Here is a 20,245-nt window from a genome sequence, read left to right as displayed (position 1 = left end):
CCAAAGCAAACATATTCTCTATAAAAAGGTATGTTAGAGGCCATTGTTCTCATTCTGACAGCCGACTTCACGAGCCGCATATCGGTTTCAACAGCACAACTTAAGACAGGTAATAGAGTGTACAAGGAAGCACAGGACGTCTAGGCTGAGAACTAACAGGCTAATAAAGGTTATTCAATTACGTCTTTAAACTGAGACACTTAAAAGAGGAAATGACAGCCTTCGAAGAGGGACTCCAATAACTCGAGGCATCTCCAGATCTTATCAGCAAGTCTCGGCCGCTCTGACTAGTGAGTATCTGCAGTCACACAGCCAACAGCCATTAACACACACATTCACTTACACCTGGATGTCTGCTCTTCCTCTCTTAAACCATGTACACAGCCTGCAAATGCTGAGATTTTACAAATGATGCCGGTTCAGTTATTATGTCTTAATGTGAACGTGTGAACTTGTGGCTGCTTAGTGGGTTATTAAGAACACAAGGTATTTTCCACACTCACACCTACAGCCCTGAACCAGCTTAGACTAATTAAAAAGTTTCATGGGGCTTAAGACATACCAACTGCATTGGAGTTTGTAGTTGTGAATGAACTAACGTGTTGAAAGTGTAACACACACACAAGAAACCTTTGCAATGATCTCAAACCAATAATTTATATGGACAACTACAACCTTAACCTGAGCAGACATTCTACTCAATGTGTAAAAGACACCTAACAAAAACAACCAATGAATGTCCTGCAGTTTTCCATTCACATTTTCATTACAAGAGACAAGGGGATTTTAGTTGTGAGAAGAATTTGGGTTTATGGGCAATCCCAAAGGATCCATAGGGGCATAACAGTTTATTTTAGCACATTCTCTTGGGGGTAACTTCTAACCCGCTGCTCAGACGGACATAAATCCAATTTGAGTACATACTGAGCTATCAAAAAACAAACAACACATTTAGCACAAGGCACATAGGTGCCACACATCAGTGGGTCAATCAGCCCAACAGGATGCCGTCCATCTTTATGACCAAACTTTACAGAGAATAAAAGCACACTCACTAAAACATTCCTGGCTGTTCAACAAGGTATTCAAAACTTCAAGTCAACCGTGTTTCTCACATTATGAAATGAAGTCTTTTTTTCCAGGAATGCCCTTTAGAGCAGACAGCAATAAAGAAAGATGCAGAAATGTCTGACCCTTAAAACACAGACCTATATTCAGAGTATTTCAGAATGACCGGGTAACGTCTAGCTTTTGGGACAAATTCACTCACAGCAGACAACAGCAGAAGCTGTGTTTGTGTTGTAACAGGGACATGAGTTTGAATCGCCTAGTGCTCCATTCCCAAAAGGACAAAACCAAGGGAAGAGAACAGTCAAGCCCTGAGGAGAGTCCTGTGATGACCATTTTCTCACACAGTCAGTGAGGTGCAGAGCAGCTGTCCCTCACTTACCATTAACTGTCCCAGCCAGGTCAGGTCTGCTTTCAGCTGCCAAAAACAAAACCCTGAGACAACTGACTGGCAAATTAGCATTTTATAGTCATGGGTTGTAAGGAAGATACAACAGAGAACATGTTAGGAGGTGGAGAAGAAGGCGGGCGAGAGGAAGTGAAGAGCTTTGACTTGAGATGCAGCAACGACAGTCATTGTCATTCATACTGTTGTAAAGGCGTAGCTGAGTGTAATGAATGTAAATGGCTACTAAAGGACACATTATTTACAAAGGAAATTGTAACTGATCATCTAAGGGTCAAGGTAAATATTGACTAAAGAAACTGAACAAAATATGTATAACAGGCTAAAGTTGGCTACAGCTGGAAAGACTGAAGCTGATTAGCAGACTGCCAAGGAAACAATGCCTGAGAAAGTGGAAATGCCACGCTGTTCCCAGCACCTGCTGAGTGAGGTCACTAGTATTAAAGACACATTTCAACAGAAGTGAAAGAGTCCATCAAAAGACTGTGAAAAAGACTCCCTGGCAGCCATGTGGTAAACAAAACATTCACCAGAGTAATGGATTAAAGACACTCACAAAACAGAGTGAAAACAGGTGAAGTGAAATAGAGAGAAATAGGCTATTTAATGACAAACTATGTTACCTTCTGAATCTAAAAGACACCACCCTGATACTATACCAGAGTTGGAAGGAAATGATCATCCTCTAGTCCCGGCCAAACCTGAGCAAACCACTTCAGCCATACTATAGTGTATACAGTATTCTCCTGCTGAGACGCAGTGACCGCCAAAACATCTTGAGAGCTGTGGGAAAGAAAACTGAGTTGAACTGTGGAGGAAGGCCTTTCCATGTCCGGATTTCCCTGAAATATCCAACAAAGATGAGCAGAGCATGCTGATATACAAAAGATGTTGCAAGGCACTGGCCAGCATAACGGCATAGTGTAGCCTGCCAGATTTAGAGTATGTTTTCATCATAACTGAGAAAAGAAAAACCTAGGCTATAAAAACCCAGGAGAAGTGGCTAAAGACTTGAAGGTGGATTTTTGCAACAATTATTTGATTTCTTAGAATTTATCATATGGATGTATGAGCTATTAATAACTGAGGCAAAAATACTTCATATGATTGTTGGTTCAGGCATAAATTGGCTATTTTAGGAGCAGGTTTGGTTTAACAGGTGCCAATATGGCTTATGAAAGGTATCTCGTCTTTTCTATTTGGCAATTTTAAGCAGTCTGCACTTAATATTTTCAGTCAGCATATTCAAGGAATGTAACTTGCTTTTCCTTCAAAACAAGTTAAATGATGTTTAAAAGTGTGTCCATGCTGGATGGAAAACTAAAACAAATGTACATTATTACTCTCAAGACAGGAAATAACAGAAATAATATCACCTGAGTGTTAAGTCATCAGGTCAGATGCCACCATTAAACATCTAAATGTTAAATGGTTTTATAGGGGCATCGTCACCCTGATAAAACTAGACCAGTCTTTGTATTATTACCTCTTGAAGAATGAGCATGAGACAATAGCAGAACTCTTGACCTTTTGTGGTTTGGAGTGCAATGAAACTGGACATGAAAGACCCACAAAAGAGAAATATTCAATGTTTTGTAATCTTTGAATCAGTCAAATTAAGAAACATGTTACGTGCAGCAAAATAAACTGAATCTAATTGTAAAAGCTTGCCCTCATGAACATGAAACAGTATCTACAAGAGGAGACATGATAACAGCTGTAATTTATAGTTGTGGAACAGATGGAAAACGAGACTACAGTTTCACAGGAAACCAAAACAAACATGCCAACAATGTGCTCTCTCAGTCAGCGACAGTAGGTTTCAGAAAAATTCACCATTGTTCCTACTGAAATGGTGCAGATAAAAAAAAAAAAGACAGTGATTCAGAGCACAGCTTTGTCAACACTAGTGAGAAACTGTTTCTTCAGGTGTTTCACACTTGTCATTTAATGAGAAAAGTGTGTTTGCCACTACCACCGCAATAGAAATCATAAATCCGCTTTATTCAAAATATTTTCACAGATTAGTATTCACTTTCAAAAGTCAAATATAAAACACTGATTGTAATCAAAGGCTTGTTCACAGTAAACAGAAAATGATTGTTATATACACACATACATTTTACATAACTTATCAAATTTCATAAACTGTACAATATATCCCTTCAAACCAAAACCAACAAAGACACCAGTTAAACTAGGACCTGACTTCCTGTTCCATTGCTACCACCTGTGCATACAGCTTAAAAATGTTGTACTCATTAACACACACACACACGCACGCACACGCACACACAAGGACAGAGAAAACTCTCAGCCAATGTGAGGAGGTGGTGTTTGTATAAATCTAGGAGGACAAGTCCCTGTTGATCCCACCACACCCACTGGCTTCCTCTCTGAAGGGCCTGGAAGGTAAATAACAGCAGGACAGAGATCATTCTGACTCACTGCAGCGCGTCTTGACCACAAATGCAAACACGCAAGCACGCGTGCACACACAAACACACACGTCACATCAAACCGAGCGAGTTGTTATGGCCCGTAACCATCCTCTGACATTCTCATCACCATCCCCTGCACAATCTGACTTCCTTCATTTCGCAAGCCTTGTAAACAAACACGCCAAACACTAACATTGCATAACCAAAGTGGCAACCCTATCCAAATGTCACCCCTACACACACACACACACATGCACATTTGTCACACTTGTCCACAATGAGGGAGAAAAATATGTAAGTGCTCCCCGAGCTCTGATCCAAACATCCGCATGGTTCAACAATAAGGCTTGCCCAATTGCCCGGGGCAAGTAAAATGCCACGTCGCACTAGTAAATCTAGCAACTCACTTGCCCGATCGGTCGTCATCATCATCATCATATCATCTCGTTCTCTGGCACACACACACAACATAGCCCCTTCCCCTTGCACGCATCGGAGACTATTGGCACGCGCCGGTGGCCAATCAAGAATTGAGGAGGCTAGTAGTGTGATGCGTGAAACTAACATCCCTCAGGATTATGTGAGCACTGTCAAAGAGAGGAATCAGTGGAGCATGTAATTTTTCACTGCCATAAATACCCCTGAGAACGAGAAACATTAAAGAGGGAAATCAGGAAGCTTGGAGTGGAAGAAATGGATCTAAAAAGTGTATCTTATCATTCTATATTTCTGTCAATGATTTCTTTTTTCCCCCTCTTTTCCCTCACTCCCTTTTTCTCCCTCACTTTCTTGGCCAACAGGTCTTTCCATCTGTTAGCCAGCTGGTGAAGGAGGAGGACTGGGGGGGGGGGGGGGTTGGTTGGAGGAGGAATGGAGGAACGGAGAGGGGAGGGGGCCTGCTCCACCCGGCGGTTTGCTACTCTCAACAGTCTAACTTTCTCCCAGTGACTGTAATGACTCTTCTGTGGGTCTCATTAGGGCCTGACCCAGCACTGGGTTCACCTCCCTAAATGATGTCACATCCAGGCCACAGACATCCCAGTGTTGAATACAGAGCACTGGAACAAATCACTGACATAATGTTGATCCATATTGCTGTATTAGTTTTGTGTCACAGGAATAAAATGACAAACTACTGTAAGCGCTGCCTGCAAAAACCATGACAAAAACACATCACAGGATAGTTCAATCAGGCTGTCCAAAAAGAAAAGCACACACACACACACACAACTTGGCTAACGACTGTGACTTGAAATGGCTCTAATAAAGGCATCAGTTACGATTAGGCTCTTTTAAGATGCCAAAGTAAGCAGCAGGGTCCAGCTGAGTGGACGCCATTGGGCCTGTGTCAAAATGTGTCACTCGTCAGTCTTTTCTTCCTCCTCCTCCTCCTCCTCACTCTCTCTGCCTTCACCTCTCCTCTGACAGACAGGTTCAGAGCAGGTCCGGGGTCGACAACATGTAACCTGACCCTGAACAGCGCTCGCTCTCTCCCTCTAATGATCTTGGCTCACTCCCATTCCCAATGTTGGTTTAACCTGATGTTGATGGGCCCATTCCGCACATCTGAAACAAAGTTCTGTTCCACGAGGTCTAAAGTGCATCTAGCCTCTGTCACCTCACCTCTGCTGTCAAATGTGATTTTTAAGTAGCATCTTGAAACAAGAAAGAAATCAGGTATGTTATGACTTGCCGCAGTAGGCGAAACATATGTGGGGCATTATTACTGATACCCTGGCGACTTGAGTGTGTTTGCAAAATGTTAATACTTTTAAACTGAACTCAGTTTTTCCACACAAAGACCAGTGCCAGTGAATTATTTTACTCAAAGAACTGGTTAAGGGCTCCACAGTGATTATCATTCAATACATTTCATTCAATGTCCATCTACAATATCCTAATAAATAAACAGGACAAAAATACTAGAGATTGAAAAGGTTCCTTGACACAAATGCAAATGAGACAATAACAAAGACAATATACTGTAGAAGAGATACCACGAGCACGGTTGGTTGGTCGTTCTATCAGAAGCAGTTCCAGACCTGTATTACCATGGTAACCTTCTTGACCTTTAACCCTTGGTCGTGCTACACCTGTCAGCAAGTCACAACTGCACCGTGGGATCCCTGCCCCCAACCCCCCCCCTCCATTTTATCCTCAGTCTTGGAACAAGATTCAAAGACACCCTTCACTTGGTGCAACGACTCACCCAATGAAAAATTTTACTTACTCATTTAAATGCAAAGTGCCATGGCAGCCAACATCATAAGACTGAATGCTTTAAAGTAAAACTAGTGGCTTCAGTAGGCTTCAAGTGAAAAGACATCTGAAAAAGAGTTCTGCCTCAAAGTGAGGATTTGCTTTTGCAGTGGAAGGAGAAATCCCATCAACACCCGACTTTGTGTCAGTCGGCCTGGCGTCAACTGTGTAACACCACTGTCGCTCTGTGCCTCCTGCGCATTTGTGTCCTCTCTCACGCTCCATTTTTTTGTGACTAGTCAGTAATTGTCATCATAATTTAAAGGCCAATAAAAAAACGTCATCAAATCCACATTTCCCCTGCTGGACATGCCACCTTATCATGGGAGAGGGAACTTTGTGCTTCCGTGACCCTGGGTGCAATGCTGTCTGGATCATTTAGTTTCTGGCAGGGTCTCAGATGGCAAATTGGTCCCAGGCATGAGGCCAGACAACAAGCAACTGACTAACACCTACTGTATGACAAAGGGGAACATGGAGCGAATTACTTCAGTAAATTAGGAAACTTCATATTTGGAAACTTACTCCTTTTTCATGTTAAAAAATCGTAACAGAATTGCCTGTTAAAAATTACGTGTAAGGTTGATGAGGTTTCTTGATGTAAGGCAACACCTATATTTAGTTGAAAGAAAAAATGAGAATAAAAAAATTGAGTTTTCCTACAGCTTAAGATAAGACATGAGTGATTCATAAGAGTAAAATTATTAAAACTAAGACCATAAAAAGCGGTAAAGAAAGAAAACCAACAACATAGGCAACAGAAAGACATTAAAAACACACAAAATTACAAACACTAGACTGCACATAGCGAGACAAAGGCCAGTTTGACTACAGTATGTCTACAGGAAGAGCGTTCTGCAGTGTCAGAACCACAACTTCAAAAGCACGATCACCTTTTGTTTTTAGTCGAGAGCGAGGGTCAACCAGTAAGCCCTGGTCAGAAGACCTAATGTGACCTACAGGTGATATAAGGATGGGGCAGGTCAGAGATGTACACAGGTGCCTGATGGTGGTGTAACGGAACGTAGTTGATTCATGAGCTGTCAGGATCGCCCCCCCCCCCCCACGGTTCAGCACGCATGTGAACAGCAGATTAATTGCAAAATTTAATGTCTTATTGGAGACAAAGTAAACAAACTGCTGTAGCTGTAACTGCTGTAGCTGTAGTCATGGACAGACAGTGTGTCACTAACAGGGATTTTGAAGAGCAACGACCAAACCAGCATCTAACGGGTCCGAAGTGACATCTGCAGACGTGTTTACATGCTGTTTAATGTGCTGCAGCTAATTAGCTATCTGACTGCTAACTGACGTTAGCTGTGCACTTTTCCCCGATGAATGTTTGTTTGGACAAGACGTGTGTTCATGTTTGTAAGTTATAATCAAGTGTTGATGACGTGGCCGCAGGCTATTTTTTCATTAATTACCATGTTTAAAGGAAGAAGGTACCATGCCTCATATTGCAATTTAATTTAACAATTAAGTATTTAAGATTTTATATATTTTAAGATTTTATTCAAACACTGGACATCTTGACTGTTGTTTTCATTTAAGACGAAAAGGTGAAAGTTCCTTGCTTTAAATGTTTTACAGAATAAATGGAAAGCATAGTTATATTTATCCCACTCCTGCTTTTTTTTTTTGCTGTTCGGAAAAAATGATACAATCTGAACCGTGAGTTTTTGTGCAGGGGTCTATATGTGAAAACAAAAACCTTAAAATGAATCCAAAACTTGATGGGAAGCCAATGTAAAGATGATAAGAGAGGTGCGATGTGAGTCATCCTGCTGGATACACATCTAATCTTCAGCCTTATCTTATGTTGCCTTTTCTTTTTAAAGAATCGTAGTGCAAAAAGGTGATGTAGATCTTGTGGTGGATAGATCAGCAGACCAGTCATGGAAAATGTGTCTCAGCACTATCTTTCCTATTACAGTATATTGGTATTGACTTCAGATATACTGTGGTTGCCTTCTGCATTAAGCCAAGAACTGTGTTTCTTGGATGTGATTCTTGGAGATGCACTTCGTTTCCCTCTGAAAATGTGCTGCTGTTTTGTGAATCCCCCCATGGTTCTCCAGAGAAAAGCAGAAGTACTCTGCATGGACAGAAACAAACCCAGATGATTTCTTAAGTCCGGGCTTTGAAGTTTTATGGTACTGCAGCTCTACGGAGCCTAGGAGGGCAAGGCCTAGACTCGCCTGAGTTGCATGAGACAACCATGGTACAGACCACCATTTCATATCAATCTACCACATGCTCTGGACATGTGCAATTGGTCATTAAGTTAATTTGTAGCTAAGATGTGTTTTTAGGGCCTGAGTCGAAAGAGAGAGAACAACTGGTGGTAGCATGGGCCATTCACATTATACTGACCTCATCTCTGCAACCCCCCCCCCCAAAACAAACACATACAACTTTTGCTGCCTGTCTCCTGCATCCTATTCAGACTCTGTTGGGTGAAAGCCCTAAGTCTTCCCTCATTCAATAAGATGCCTGTCCATTCCAGCTGAGGTTTCCATGTCTCTCCAAACACAGAGAGGCTAGGTCAGAAGAAAAGTCCACCAGAGAGAAATCCCATCTGTGTCCTCATCCATTCTGCGGGTCTGGACATGAGCAAACAGCTTGCTTTCACCACCCTGGCAACCCTTTTCACTTCACACTGGCAAACCATTTGAGTCTACACACACACACACACACACACACACACACACACACACACACACACACACACACACACAGAAGCAGGGTTCTGACGATACAACCATCACGAATTGAGAGAGATAAACGTTTAAGTAGTTGCACACAGAACGAGACTTCCTGGCTCTTTGTGACGCTGGTAGCAAAGCTGTCTGAGAAGCTATAGGAAACCCCGTTTTCTGAGCAATGGACAGATCTATGGACAGAGGTACTGTGAAAAACATTGTGTTTAAATAGCAAGCCTTCAACTATAGCGCAATGAGGATATATTTGATGTTTGCATATGGTAATCATTCTACTGAAATAAAGGCTTGGCTTACAAAACTCTTTAACATGGTGTATTAAAATAACATATTTAAGATTTCAAGATAAACATAAATGAAAGTAGGTGTGGTCTAAACTCAGTATCTTTTCATCTTCAATATCGCTCTCATAACTTTAAATGTTTTGTTAAGAACATTTAAGAAACAAAAGGAGCTTTGAAAACGCTGCCAAGCTATTGTTTTGTCTAAAGTTGCCTCCGTTATTGTAAAATGTAAATATATTTCCGTATGTTTAAGTCAGACCTGGTCAAAATTGAATGTAACAGGTGCATAATTTGTCAGTGGTCATTACACTTCATGACTGTTTCTAAATGCAAAGGCTGCCTCCTGCTCAGTTCAAAGCGTCATTCCTCTTTCAATTACATGTCACATAACACAGAGCAATGCGATGGGAAAGTTCAGTCCTCAATTGGGGAGTTTGCTTGGACAGATTGGACAAATATTTCTTTTGTGTGGTCGTCTCCTCGCCTCTGTTCGCCCCTGACAGCCACAGAAGAGGGAGTGAACAATCCAAACTGCACTACATTATGGGCTGGGTGGCTGCTCTATCCAAGACACATGGCTGTCTCTCCAGCTGCCTGTCTGTTTACACTTCACCGCCATGCCTTAGGTATCAATTAGGTTTATGGGGAAAAGGAACTAATACTATGCACAGGCAGAATTTAGATTTCCGCTGTAGCTACACTGCATCTTTAAAGTAGAGAAGAGTTTTCACTAGGGGTGTGCAACGTGACGATATTAGATTGTGAACGCTTACAATGTCAGCAATCTGCCTTTACAGAGAGGTTGTTGGTATCATGCTGCAGTGTACATTGTATAATGCAGGAGGCTTACAGGCAACAGCACCAACGTGGCTAGTGCTTCGTACCACATCTCCAATCTGCTGAAGTAAATGACGTCCAGTCAAAAGGATTTCGGGTAAAAACAAGCTCACAGCAGAGCAAACTATCTGCACGGTTCACATCAGCAGCTCAAACTGTTTTTAACAGTAAATTCTGCAAAAACAGCAAGCAGTAGTGCTTGTTTTATGCCTCGCTGTTAGCCTCCCACATGTCTGAGCATTGTCACATCGTCAGCTCACCAGTTAGCTCACAGATTTGATGCTTGGTAGTGTGTTTATGAAATCAGCAGCAGTTTCGATGTCCTGCTTAGAGGCTCGTCTGCTAACTGGTAGCATTAACTTCTGTCATGCTGCAAATAAGCATGATGACAGCTCTGGTGTACTGTGTTGGTGCCTTTTTTTAAACAGTGCACATCCTGCTAGTTATCCGAAACGACACACTGACACTTCCACACAAAATAAACTATTTGCTTTTCAGCTGTGAAATTAGTTTGGTTGTACTGTTAGTTTGGTTTAGCACTGCAATATCCATTTTAAAAACAAGGCCAAATAGACTGTCACTACTTTTTAATGCAGCTGTGCACATCTGCTCATTTATTTATGGGAATGTTTGTGTTTTAATGTAATTTTATGTGAGTCTTTCATGGGTGTATGTTTTTATGTTGTTTGTGAGCCGCTAACCAAAAGACAAATTTCTATCATTATGTGATTAGACAATAAAGTTTTTTAATCCTGAATCTTAAGTACCGTTCAGTAACTTGCAAAATAGTCTAAAAACCAACATGAAACAGAATGGTGATAATGGTGATATTTTTGCCATATCGCCCACCCCTAGTTTTCACCTCCTGAGAGAAATGCATGTCTTGATAAATTGCAGAAAAGAATGAAAGGTGATGAGAAAAGTACAAACAAACAATTTTAACTTTACTGTTAGCATTTAAAAGGGTTATTATTTTAACTCACTACCCAACTGGTCTAAAGAAAGAGTAAAACCAAAGAAAAGAGAGCACCAGAAAAAGACTTAATAAATTTTATGTCAACTACTAAAATACTTTTACAAAGCTATTTATTAAGCTATTGAACCATCTGATGTTGGTGATCTCTCTCTTTGGGGTTAGGAGAAAAGGTCTGTTTAAAAAGCTACTTTTTTAGAACAACTATTGTTTTTGCCATCAGTTAGGAAGACACTTGTACTTGACACCTGTACTCATCTACTTTTCATTCTAAACAAAACTCCAGACACTTTGAGACAACTTCAGATGTCTTTTGCACCATATGGGGCCATCTACAGAATCGAAGGCTCTGTAATAGCACACCAACTGCAAGGACAAACAGCAGCCCAGACCACATGTTCCTGTAAATCAAACCCCGACTGCTCTTCTGTGTCAGCGTCTGACATCTAGCACTAAAAGACCAGGTGATACCATTATGATCACTTCATAGTCCTGCTTCACAGACAAAAGTGGAAAACCTGACCAGAGAGGAGAAACACATTTTGGAGAGGTTCTTTGGTAGCCTGTGGTACACCCAAACAAAAAAAGTTCTGTGTGGTCATTCACGTTGATACTTTATTTACTTTAAGGGAAAATTTGACTTAATACACATGTTCCACTAGAAATGTTTTAAACCACCATCAAAAAAACTTGGGCCATAATAAGCAAGCCATGCAACTTGACCTCAAGTTTTTTTTTCTGTCAACCTACAAAGCCAAATGGAAAAGTAGTAAGTTGTAAAAGTACAGTGGAAACCGCTTATAGTGATCACGGTTACAGTGATCAACCGCTTATATGGATCAAAAAGCTTGGGACAGAATCATTCCTATACAAAGACTGTTTATCCTAAATAATTTGCTTATAATAATCAAATAGTCTGCTTACAGTGTTCATTTTGGGTCTTTTCATACATGACAACACATGGAAAAAAATTAAAAACTACGTTAACTACGTTTTTTTTTACTTGACTCCCATGATACACCTATGATATGTACTTAGCGGCTGCGGCACCGTTATTTCGTCGCGGTAACCCGTCTGCCTCCGGTTGGTTACCTGAGGCTGGTGCTGGTACTGCGTGCACATTGAAATCACGACAGGAAAAAGAAAGTCATTTTCTCTCAATGAAAAACGTCTCTTTGAAGCTTATGACAAACTGCCAAAAACAAGCCAACAAGATGCAGCAGTGAAACTGTAGCAAGATGCACCAGCGAAGCAACAAGCATCTGAAACAGCTGTACTGCATTTTCAAAGTCAATAAAATTCAGTAAATATTGAAGCTATCCGTTTCATTACTTTATGTTCATGTAATAAATATACAGATGCCAATTAAATGGTAATCTGTATGAGAAATAAAGACAAAGAAAATAAATTCGGTTATAATAACCATCTGCTTATAGCGATTGATTTGACGCGGACAGATGTGATCACTATAAGCGGTTTCCACTGTATTAGGATAAACACTCCAGGTCATGGTTTTGATGATTGGTAATTTTCTACCATGTGTATTTTTAAACAAAGTGATTTACAGTATTCATAAATGTGTTAATAAAGGTTTTAAGCTTTTCCAATTTGTAAGTCCTTAAAAACATTAGATTATTCAAGTGACAGGGATAGTTGATTTAGTGTGCTTCCTCATTAAGCAAAGCTAAGGCAGCTTTAAAAATAAAGAAATTACAGACTTTTTGGTCTTCGCTGTAGGGCACATAAAGATTCAGGCATGTCAATGCTAAACAATCTCGGCAGCTTCAAATCTGTCTTTGATAAATTGCAACATCACTCTGTAACATTCTAAGGGGATGCACTAAAATCTTCACAATCAAAACAGATTGTGAAAGACAACCTGTGTATACTTAATCTTGTCAACTGCCAAAGTTATGTATTTAAGTGGACGCTGAGCTATCCTTACTGTACACTGTGTAACCAGGGATTTTCAGTCTTTCAGCAGACACCAGACATGTGATTTATAGCAACAACAGGAGATTAATGACCAGAGCTGGGCCGGAGATCAACATGAAGGCTTCTACCAACTAGGCATGTCATCAGAAACATTCCAGGAAGAGAGTTAGTCTCCTTAAGCAACATCATCTGTGCCCTCTTGTGGAGTGCTGGCACAGTTCAACTTCCTCTTCACTCCCCGCATCTCCCTGTAAGATCAGAGGCAAAGACCACAGCTGCTGGCAAGATAGCCTACATTTTTCAAAAGTAGGGATGCACCGATCTGACTTTTTCAGTCCCGATACCGATACCTGGGCTTTGGGTCTCGGCCGATACTGAGTACCGATCCGATCCAATTGTTTAATTAATAAGCTCACACAGCTGTGCCTCACTGTGTGCAAGAGACTGGGGTCATTCTTTTACAGTATGTGTAAGGCAACATCAGGCTTGACTTTGCTTTCCTAGCAGTGCTTTCCTAACTTTGTAAAACAAAATGTAACAAATAAGCGTATTTGTTTAAAATTATTTGATATAATCATGAATTCATGAGTGAGTGATTCAAGTCATTTGTTCACAGGAGGAATGGAGTGTGTTGAATGCACCAAATATACAGCTGATTCGAGTTGTTAATATTTAGCTGCAATGATTCAACAACATCGGTCTTGGACTGCAATCCAGATATATGACATTATCTATATTGATATTATATGTAAAAGAGGACAGCTATGACGATACACTCACTGAACGGAGTGCGTGTGTGCGCGTGTCACTGCAAAACAAAAAACATAGACAATAAAAGATTTTCTGGATTGAGTCAAGTGAACCTACCGAGAGGTGGTGTTGACCGACGGCAGCAAGTTCTCTGTCAGAAACTTGAACAAATCCAACTTTAAGGCAACTTACAGTAATGCTGAGACCTTATATTTTTTACCGGGAGGCTCAGCGGTGCTGGAGTGACGGTGATGCGACCGAGAGAGGAAAGCAATCCTGGAGCTAGCCACAGCTAAATAATAAAACGGAAACTCAACTTTTTATTAGTCGCTTGCTTTGACATAACCACCACAGTTATAAAGTAGATAGTCAGGCGATTTTTTTAAATTCTATGTTGCATTGGATTCAATTAGCGGCAGAGTTTTGCCGTTGCATTTTAGGCCACACACAACTGGTTTTCTATCAGCAAGATTACCTACAATAGTCGGTCTTGTTGAGGCTACACCGGTTCCTCAGGACAGCTGCTATTTACTAAAGATCAGCCGAGATCAGCCCCATGTCACCGATACCCTATCCAGCTATTTGAGTCAATATCGGACCCGATATCCGATGTCAGTATCGGAGTATGCATTCCTATTCAAAAATTATTCTAATCTTCTCCTCTTTTCTCTAGTTGCTCTTCTTTCTTTTCTCCCCAAAAACCACCAGCAAGACCCAAATACCTCTCAGCTTCATGGAAATCTATCAGAGAAACAAGTATCAGCCCCAAACCCCTCATTGTTTGGCGTAGACTTGAAAAAGGCTCTTAAACGTCAGCGTGCTGTATTCATAAACTCAAGTCCAACTATGAGCTAACCTGTCACTGACATCATGGAGGAACACTAAAATTGCTCGGTTATCAATGATTTTTTCATTCATTCACTGGCCTCCCACTTGAGATGAGCCAGAGTGTGACATAAATATCAAAAGCAATTTAAAGGGGGATTTTACAGGCTTCTGCCCCGAGATGATGCAAGAGACAAAGGATGATTCAGTCTGATCCTGTTATGGTTCCCATTAGAAAGGAGATCAGAACAGCCAGTACACAGAAGTCATCGGCTGTAATCTTGAACCAATCTTCTTGTAATAAAACATTTTATGGCTCATATTTAGTTCCAGCACTGAATAATTTGATAACTGCCTCTTTTAGGTTGTTAATATAAACTTAGGAGGTCTCAAATTAATGGACTAGCATGGAGCTTTGCTTAAGTAAGAGGTAAGAAAGGCTGTAAAAGTAAGCAAACCCTATCGGTCATTGTTATGACAACTAGTGGGATGGCCTTTAAGACTACTGTATATGCTCTCTATAAAAGACCCACACCGGGCTATATACGTTTTATATATCTAGTGATGACATTTCTATCCATTAATCACATCGTTGCTTTGGATGCCAAACTCTTCCCCTCTTATCCAATAAATCCATTTTATTTTCTTGTTCGCTCTTGTGCTGACACCAATGAGATCATTTACCATCAAGTCTGCCTACACGCCTACCATACATATTGTACAGATCACACTTGTGGGTTACAGAATTTCACATGATTGCACCATTTTTTCATCCACTGCTCTAGATCTTTGTGGTCCCTACCTAATAGGAGATGAAACACAGTGTGGCTGCAAAATTGTTCCAAAGCCGGTGGGTGAGGTAGCCTTCCTGCTGTGTAACCTTCTGACACAACATTTTCTTTTGAGTCAACTCCATCCCGTGGTTCAAACAACCTGCTGAGGGTTTCAGAGGTACTCAAATTTGAATAAACATTGCATTTACAACCTTTAGATGAAAGTGGCCCTGAAAAAAAAAGAGGTTTTATGCTGTCCTTAGGGTGGACATAGTGAAAAAACAATCTGAGACAGCTGGTTTAGACATCCAGTAATTCTTTGTTCAAAATAATAAAACTGAAAACCCGGAAAATGGAAAGCATTTTGTACAGCCAGAACAAAAACACTTATGACTCACGGGCGGAATTTCACCCTAGCTCTGCTGTAAAAAAGTGCAGGGAATTCATCCTCAGTATGTTGATACTCTCAACATCTTAAGCAAATCATGACAAACTCCGTCGCAACAACAAATGTGACTTGTTAATGTTCTGGTCCATCCATCATGCTTCGGTTCAACCAGGCTGAAACTAATGTATCATGACCCCTGAATAATTCCACTTCACATTGCAATGCTGGGAAATTGAGATCAGACTTTTGGCAGCATTGGTCTTTGATGAGGGGAAACAGCGTCATCTTTTTGATTGGGAAGGAAGAGAACCAAACACTTCCAATGTTACTCACACAGCGACAATTAAACTGTCCTTTGCCATTTTCCCTCCGATGACCTACAAGCCAGTGGCCCTTAACCATCATCAACAGACTGAAGCTAATGCTGTTGACAGGTATGCACAAAAAGAAAACCACCGAAAGGCAACTCATACACTACTGCATACAGTACATGCCAACTAGGGGACATGATACACCAAAGAAGAAAGGAGAGAAGAGAGAGACGGAGCAGCAGGTGTGAAGCAGCTGAAAGCCATCAAACTTTTTTGCTGGCATTAGTACAGACATTCTTTGGTCTCCTGTGGTCAGATATTCACTTGAGGTTATTGAACAGAGCTGATCGCGCAGCTCCTCCCCTCCCGACTGGCCAGTAACAGCATCATCACTCAGTCATACTCCACCCTTCAACTGCACGCTGTCCCTCCGAGCCCTGATGGAATAACAAGGACACTACAAAAGAGCCTCTATCGCCAAGTCAAATGATTCAATATTATTTCTACAGCTCACCCAGTTTTTGTGTTAGAAGGTTATCTGTGGAACTTGTGATTGCGATTGCTTAAGTACTTAAGAATCCATTACGGTAACAAGGGAAGGGAAGGAAAGAGCGCAGACGGACAGTGTTTAAAGTTTAAATATCACTTCAAAATGAATGTGTCTGCTCAGGCAATGGGCTCTCGAATGTTGTGCAAGAGTAGAACATTTATACAGTGGTGGTTTATGGTGGTAGTATGGTTTTGCTGAAGCCAGGCATAATCAAGCCGCAAATGTGTCCAAAGTGATTAGCAAACATTTAAAGTTCATTCAGCTTCAGCAAAGAAAATCAATCCTCATTTTAGTCAAGGCCATGGTACACGCCTATCATTTTATGTAATCTGGCAGGCTAGACTTGACAATTTATTATCACTTCATCCCTAAAATCTCTTCATCCAACATCCCACAATTGTTTGTCTCTTGTCTTCAACGGCGGGAGGTAACATGACAATGCTTTTATTGGAATATGAATCCAATTAGCATCTGTTACGAGAACTGAATGTTGGTTTAGTGTTCTCTGATCTTATTTGATTGGTCATGGCGAATCCCACAGATGAGTAAACACACAGACTGCAGCATCTGGATTGCAATCATATCTATCACAAAAGTTTTTTCTGTTAATTTAGGATATTCATGTACAGAAAAATCAGCTATGAGTAATGTTTTATGATTGATATTTGGCATAGTGACAAAACATTATATTTGCTACACAGAGTGAATGAAGGTGAATCTATAAAGCTGAGTGAAAGGAATCCACATATCCATCTTGCTCAGCCATACACCAGCAGCCTCTGCCAGAGGGCTTTGATGAATGGGTGACAGCACAAAAAATATTCTGGCAGCCAATTAGAATAAAGCAGCATGAGAACGTGTAATAAATCACAGCTTGAGTAAAAAGCCATGTGCGGACTCAATAAATTCACGACAACTATATATATAAATGAAAACATAAAAGTGCAGGGATCCGGAGGGATTGTTGGCACTTTTGAAGAACACGATAGTGAAACCATCAGTTCTGTAGGCGAAACAAAAACCAAGTGTAACTACAGCAATGGAGATATTGCATGTTATCCTGAGGGGGCTTTAGTTGGGTGTTTGGAGGCGTAGGATTTTTGACAATATACGTATCATCAGGTTAGCAGTGCTTTTGTGTCCCTGCCACAATATTTTAGTTTCAATCCGCTCCAGACGTGAATAAAACATATCAACTCAAGCAAACATTTCCAAGACGCAGTGCACCATGACACCAAGATTAGATCCTCACATTTGAAAGGATAATAAGACTAATATGAGCACAAAGAGTCCCTGAACCATGAGACAGGCACTGAGTTTGGATGAGTCATCTGACCCAGGTCTAAAGCCTCACCCACCACAAGGCCTGCCAATGTGTATAGCACACATACAGCCCGGCCTGTGAAAATATCCCCAAACGTCTGGCGCACTGACCACATCATGGTCAGAAAGAAGAACCATAAATTAGTCTGTGAAAAAGAAAGGGAGATACAGACAAGACAGCTAAGACTACCGTTCTCACATACCGATACTGTCTCACAATTGAACCTTTAAGTGCAGAGTACTCCAGAGACTCCTGCTGTGACTCTTAGGGAGATTTGACAGAAAAGCTTAACAATCAGCCAGAGATCACAACAGGATTTCTGTTTATCCATCCACTATGTAATCCTTCTGGATTTGCTGAACAACTCTTTGGAGCGACATTAAATGCATGATGTTCCAAAGGATCATACCAGCATTTGCTAATCCCAGTAGTGATCGTTTTCTTTCAAGCACAACACACCAAAGGGGATGAGCCATTTTCATGTCACTTATAAAAACTGAGACTGACATTTAGATCTTTATGGAAAAACCATTAACTGAATGAATGCCTGCACTACTGTGTTGTTTGCAATTGTAAAAGGGAAGGCCAATAAACTGCCACAGCAAACAGCAGAAAATTTTAGAAAAGCTATTCAGCTAGAGACACCATAACACTTATTTAATACAGACAGTATGTCCGTCAACACTTCTCAAGTCAAGCCAAACCTGCTGTAACAGCCTCAACTATCCACACAACAGTGATTGATATCTTCTGGTTTACAATGTTTAAAGTAGAGATGAGAGTATATACATCCTGCCGCTCGAGGGTTTAAACAGTTCAAACTTGGATTCTGCCAAAGGATTAGAAATGTATGCTTAAGATTTAAGACATAATCTTAAAATGTCACACAAATAGAGCTGAAAAAGCTAAGTAATCTTACATTGACATTAGATTTACATTTCACATTAACCATACATTTTAGAGAGATATAGCTTCATGACATGTTATCACAAGCAAAAACTTAAAATGTAATGCAGCTACAAAATCTATGTAAGTTAGTTTAATGCTATGGAATAACATAAAGTTCCTTAAGTGATTTTTTTTTTCGTGCTCAAATACAGCAGGACAAGCGCAGACTCATCAAACTGACGGCAACAATGGAGACACCACACAACATAGCTTAGCTAAGTTTAATTTAGCTTAGCTTAGTTCAGCTTCAAAATACCCTCTCTCTTGAACTTGAAACTTTGAAATACAACGCAGGTCGTTACGCAACACTTACCGCTGTTTTGAAGGCATTTCCAGGCTCCTGAAAGAGTCTTCTGTTCAACTGGAGCAAAAATAAATCGTGTTTCGCGGAATAACGTTTGAAATCCGTTTCCCAAATTGCTCAGACAAACGAAGATGGTAACCGGAAGTGATGGCTACTTAGGTTAATTAACTGAGCGAGATGTTTGACCTGTGGAGGGAAGTAGTATGACTTTACTGCGTCCAGTTAAGAAGATAATGATAAATATGATGATTCACTATGATGAGTATGATGAATGACCTTGAATGAGGCATCAACAAAGCTGAAAATATATTAGGCTATCATTTTTCATACATACAGTAGCTAATACGGGCTCATAGTTGTACAAAATAAGCAAAGTTATATTACTCCTGGTTGCTATGTCTGGTTTAAGAAACGTAGTAGCAATTGCATTGGAAATCCTGCACTTAAGTTAAAAATATTTATTAAATTCTTTATTGTGGAGTACATGGAATATTATTCAGTCCAGCTGGATGGGACAGTCTCTGGAAAATTTGGACATTTCCTCAAAACAGCAACAAGATTTATCAGACAACCTGTGCCCTCAGGGTTGTTTTTCTGTGATTTTCCAGTATAGTTGTTGATGCAGAAGTCCACTGTAAACATGATGATTGTTTGTGAAGCACACAAAGTGGGACGACATTGAATCAAGCAGGATGAGGAGGAGTTATATCACGCATTCAAGGTTTAATACATCAACAATACATCATAACTGACAGCCCTTGTAAGGCTTGGAAAGACTTGACACTCCTCTGGTTGAATCATTTCAGTGTAGAGGTCAGATCCAAAATGGCAGGTCATATGACGCCTGGGTCTGGGACTTAGAAAGACTTTTTGTGCCACATTGTAAAAAGAACAGCTGTAAAACAAACCATGTCCACACATTCAGAAATCGTATAGTCACAATTCAAACCATTTGTTCTCAGAGTATCATGCCAAGATTTAAAGACTCATTTTGTTAGCATTCAACAACCAATCCCAAGACTCTGGATCCTCTGAAGTGTAATGCCCACTGTTACCCAACTTCAACTGGAGCATACTAGTTAAAAAAAGGTTGAGACACATTACTAAAAACAGGGTATTTGGGGCATCATACAGGTTAAAAATTCC

At 40.5% G+C, this 20,245-nt stretch overlaps 1 protein-coding gene across 8 annotated transcripts in view; it reads right to left on the bottom strand.

Annotated features, from left to right (window-relative positions):
• sulf1 (sulfatase 1) overlaps positions 1-19,251 on the bottom strand; it is an 86,203-nt gene extending 66,952 nt beyond the window's left edge. For all 8 annotated transcript variants that reach the window (XM_044339093.1, XM_044339096.1, XM_044339094.1 and 5 more), the window contains exon 1: positions 19,109-19,251. The gene's annotated coding sequence lies outside the window, so the exon portion shown is untranslated. The remainder of the gene's footprint in view (positions 1-19,108) is intronic.
• Positions 19,252-20,245: the final 994 nt, after the last annotated feature.

This window comes from Thunnus albacares, chromosome 21 (assembly GCF_914725855.1).
Source record: "Thunnus albacares chromosome 21, fThuAlb1.1, whole genome shotgun sequence".
NCBI lineage: Eukaryota > Metazoa > Chordata > Actinopteri > Scombriformes > Scombridae > Thunnus > Thunnus albacares.
Note: the sequence above shows the minus strand (reverse complement) of the source record. Positions and strands in the feature narration are given on the sequence as shown.